The sequence below is a fragment of the Canis aureus genome, chromosome 34 (genome assembly GCF_053574225.1).
Source record: "Canis aureus isolate CA01 chromosome 34, VMU_Caureus_v.1.0, whole genome shotgun sequence".
NCBI lineage: Eukaryota > Metazoa > Chordata > Mammalia > Carnivora > Canidae > Canis > Canis aureus.
The window spans coordinates 2205902-2211344 of NC_135644.1; positions in this window are offsets into that span (position 1 = coordinate 2205902).

Genomic DNA, 5443 nt, shown 5'->3' on the forward strand with positions numbered 1-5443 from the left:
CCAGCACTTCTCTCTATTTTTAGTATTTTTAGAATTTAAACTGTTTATTTTATTATTTTTTGTTTTAATTTTTTATTTATATTCCAGTTAGTTTACATACAGTGTAACATTAGTTTCAGGTGTAGGATTTAATGATTCACCACTTACCTCCAATACCCAGTGCTCATCACAAGTGGCCTCTTTAATGCCCATCACCCATTTAGCCCATCCCCCTGCTCATTTCCCCTCCAGCAAAACCTCAATTTGCTTTCTATAGTTAAGAGCCGGTTTTATAGTTTGCTTCTCTTCTTTTTTTCATATTTTCGTCTGATTTTTTTTTTAAATTCCATTCATATATGAGTGAAATTATCTGGTATTTGTCTCTGACTGACTTATTTCACTGAGCATAATACTGTCTAGCTTCATCCATGTCATTGCAAATGACAAGGTCTCATCCATTCATTTGTATGGCTGGGTAATTGTCTATTATATATTATATATATATAATATCCATTCATCAGTCAGTGGACATTTGGGCTCTTTCCATAATTTGGCTATTGTAGATAATGCTGCTATAAATACCAGGGTGCATATATCCCTTCAAATCAGCATTTCAGTATTTTTGTATTCTTTGGGTTAGGGTAGCTCTACTTTTTACTTTTTGAGGACCCTCAATACTGTGTTCTGGAGTGGCTGCACCAGTTTGCAATCCCAGCAACAGTGTAAGAAGGTTCCTCTTTCTCCGAATCCTTGCCAACACCTGTTATTTCCTATGTTGTTCATTTTAGCCTTTCTAACAGGTATGAGGTGATATTTCTTTGTAGTTTTGATTTGCATTTCCTTGATGATGAGTGATGTTGAAAGATTTTTTTTTTAAAGATTTTATTTATTTATTCATGAGACACACACACACACACACACACACACACACACACAGAGGCAGAGACACAGGCAGAGGGAGAAGCAGGCTCCATGCAGGGAGCCTGATGTGGAACTCGATCCCGGGACTCCAGGATCACACCCTGGGCTGAAGGCAGGCACTAAACCGCTGAGCCACCCAGGGATCCCCTATTTCTTTTTTTAAAGATTTATTTGTTTTAGAGACAGTGAACAAGAGAGCACACAGGGGGAGGGGCAGACGGAGAGGGAAAAGGTCAAGCAGCCTGCTGAGTGTGGAGCTTGACGTGGGGCTCTATCCCAGGATGCTGAGATCATGACCTGAGCTGAAATCAAGTCAGCTGCCCATCTGACTGAGACACTCAGGTGCCCTAAAGGAATTTTTATTTCTAACCAACTCCCAGATGATGCCTGTTTTGATGGACTGAGGACCATCCTTAGAATAACAGGTTTCATGGCCCCCTATGCGCTTACTTCATCAGAACCTGCATTTAGTAAGATCCCTAGTTGATTCATATGCATATTAAAGTTTGAGAAACGTCTATCAAATGAAAAAGCTGGACTATATATAATAAGGAAATGATTTTTTAAAGTTTTTCTTAGTCCCTTATTAATAGGATCTGATTTTCCTTTTTTTGTTTTATGGTCAGCTTCTATTTGGCAGTCTGCTTGTCTGATTGTCTGATGCCTGTGCCATACTAGTTGGTAGGTTTTTAAAATATTATCCCTGATTTTTATGTATATATGCATATGTTCACCTATAGACTTCATTTTATTTTTATTTTTTTAAGATTTTAATTTATTTATTCATGAGAGACACTGAGAGAGGCAGAGACACAGGCAGAGGAAGAAGCAGCTCCATGCAGGGAGTCTGATGTGGGACTCGATCCTGGGACCCCAGAATCATGCCCTGAGCCAAAGGCAGACGCCCAACCACTGAGCCACCCAGGTGCTCCTATAGATGTCATTTGACTGCCAGATAGGCATTTATGAGATATTCAAGGGTCTCATGCACAAAATTTTTTCTTCTTTGTAGTAGGTTTTCTGTGCTTTTTTAAGGAAACTACTATGTGTTACTATGAAGTTATTATCAGATAATGAATAAGCATCTCATGGTTTACACAATTACCTTTTTGTACTTATCATAATTCCCTTTCATCAGCCAGTGCTTACAGTCTTTAATTTCTCCAAAGCATTAGAAAAGAGTGTCAACTAAGAATGAGGAATTTGATTGCATTTCTGTGTGCTCAACACTTGGACAAGTACTTGGCTTTCATTTTCTTACGGTCAGTGTTCAGGATTTTTCAGTATTAAGAGAAGACATAGAGCATAGTAAGAATATTTGTTGAAAAATTGGGTAGTAGTTTCAAACATTATAAAAAGAGCTAGGTATATCTTAGGAACTTTGAAATTACCAGCAAAGAGAGATACTCAATTTTTAAGGATATTTAAAATACCAAAATAAAAATGTAATTTTATTTATTTTTAAAGATTTCTTTCTTCTTTCTTTCTTTCTTTCTTTCTTTCTTTCTTTCTTTCTTTCTTTCTTTCTTTCTTTCTGATAGACATAGAGAGAGAGAGAGAGAGGCAGAGACACAGGCAGAGGGAGAAGCAGTCTCCATGCCAAGGGCCCGATACGGGACCCGATCCTGGGACTCCAGGACTGTGCCCTGGGTCAAAGGCAGGCGCCAAACCGCTGAGCCACCCAGAGATCCCCTAAAAATGTAGTTTTAAATCAGGGTATATTTAAAAAATAACTAACCTCAAATATTCTTTACCTGCCTTAATTATGTTATTTGAATTTCTTTATTATAGATATTCTTCTTTTCTCTCCAAAGGAAAGCACTTTTTAAAGATAATTTTTATTTTTTACATGGTATTATAGGTGTATATATCCATAAACAACATATACTATTTTTGTTGTTGGTGGTGGTGAGCTTTCTTTTTCTTTTTCTTTTTCTTTTTTTTTCTTTTTCTTTTTCTTTTTCTTTTTCTTCTTTCTTTTTCTCTTTCTCTTTCTCTTTCTTTCTCTCTCCCTTCCTTCCTTCCTTCCTTCCTTCCTTCCTTCCTTCCTTCCTTCCTTCCTTCCTTCCTTCTTCTTTCCTTCTCTTTATTTAGATGGTATCTACTTGTAAGCATCATTGTGAGCCATGTCTTATCTTCATTTAATATTATGTTTCTCAGAAATATCCATGTTGTAATATGTAGCTCTACATCATTTATTTTACCTGCCGATCTGTATCCATTATGAGTGTATCACAACATACATGTGCTCCTTTTCCTGTTGAAGAGCATTTGAAATGTCTCCAAATTTTGCTATTTTAAAGGATGCTGCAACAAGGTCAGGTATATTACTCTTTAGAATATATTTAAGAGTTTTCCTGTTGTCAATACTTAGAGTTGGCACTGTTGTATTTTATCTGTGGGAATTTTCAGCTTCATTATATGATGGAAAATTGCTCTCTGTGGTGATTTTAACACTTCTGAACTCAGCAGCATGTGAGTTCTTGTCTTTCTTTATCCTTGCTTAAGGCTGACTTTTTTTTTTTTTTTTTGTAAGGTTAAGAAAACTGGGTTGAAAAGCTGCTGTCTGTCTGGGCATGATGTCTTGAAAGAAGACACTTTGATATGTAGTTAATTTATCTAATATTTATTGCTTAATTCCATTATTCTTGGTCAATTTAGTGATCTCTGTCTTTCTGGAAAATTACATTTCAAATGTCTTTTTTTTTTTTTTTTTTAAAGAAAAGATTTATTTATTTATTTGAGAGAGAGAGTGCATGGTGGGCAGGGGCAGAGGTACAGGGAAGGAGAGTCTCAAGCCTGCTCCATGCTGGGCAGGGAGCCCCAGTGGGGGCTTCACCTCATGACGCCGAGATCAGGACCTGAGCTGAAGCCAAGAGCTGGACGTGCAGATGACTGCACCACGTAGGCGCCCCATGTTTAAAATTTCCTGACATCTTTAATGTACCTAAGTCTTGTTCAATTTTTCACTTTCAATATTGTTTAGTTTTAGCTTCCCTTTTTTCTGTAGTCTTATTGGAGATATATTCTTTAATTAACTGAAATTTTCTTTATGGTTTTTTTGTCTTCTATAATGTCTTCTGTTGTCTCTTTACTTCATCCTACCTTCATTTTGCAGATTTATTTATTTATTTAGTAGATTTATTTTCTGATTCTTATTCTAACATATTGACTTGAGTACAACTCACTTATTTTTTTAGTCTCCTGTTTTAAAATACAGGTATTTATGACTATAAATTAAACTCTGATGCAACTTTAGCTGAATCCCCTGCGTAGTGCCTGAATTAATCCTTAATATTTTTGTTATTAACATCTATTTTTTCCTTCCTCCCAAGGGAGGCTGTTTGTACTTGCTGATTTACAATTACATTTTTTTTTAAATCATAGAATACCATGCATATGAATCAGTGCTTTGGCATTTTTTGACTCTTCCTTTGTTATCTCTTATGAGGTCAATTTTCTACATATTTCATGTATGTTTCAAAAAAAAAAGGTTCAGTGCTTATGGATCTTACATCATACTATTTTCTTTCTTTCTTTCTTTTCTTTTTTTTGTTAAGAAGGCTCCACACCCAGCTCTGGGCTTAAACTCACAACCTTCAGATCAAGACTCAGATGCTTAACTGACTGAGCCACCCAGGAACCCTGCTAACTTTGTTTTATAGCACTTGATATACTCAGTAAATTTGTCTTGCTCTCTCAATATTTGACAAAAATGGGTTAAAATTTCCCCAAATGACTCAGATCTTTTCACATTCTCCTTGTATTTGAACCCACTTTGACTGTGTATGTATTAAAACTGAACACTTTGGTATACAGATAGCCATGATTGTTTTATTTTTGTGAACTGCTTCTTTTATTATTATGTAACATCTATCTCTGTCGATGTCTTCATTTTTTTGCCTTAAGTTCTATTTAGACTGACATTAATATTACCCCCATCAGTTTCTTTTGGTTTGTAATGTTTGCATACCTTTCTTCATTTCTTTTGGGATCCTGTCCTGTGAAGGTATTCAGGCCAGCAGATCCAATCCTCGAGTCGGTGTGCTCCTTGGTACATTCTTAGTTACAGGGCTGGCACCCATGACTCCGCTCACTGCTTAAGGGGGCAATTGGCTAGAAGCAAGCACGTTGCCAGTCTGGACCCTGAATCAACTCTGAATCTTCCTGTTGGAACCTCTACTTCAGATAGACAGTATTTGATACTAATGTTTTTTTCTTAAAAATTTTTTCTACAGTTCTGTTACAGTTCTTTAATTTTTTTCTACAGTTCTGTTATAGTTCTATTTAATGAATTTTAGAATTCATTAAATTTTTTTTTTTAGATTTTAGAATTTCTTTATGCTTTTTTCTACTTCCTTTTCTAGCACCACTATTTATTTTAGGATAATACTTCACAAACTTGACTGTATATTGAATACACCCGCAGAGCTTTAAAGACCAGTGACATCTGGTCTGGGTCTCTTCCCATTCCTCAAACTATGATTTAATTGGTTGAGGGCTAATGCCTGGGCACTGGGGTTTTTAAAAGTTTCCTGCGCAA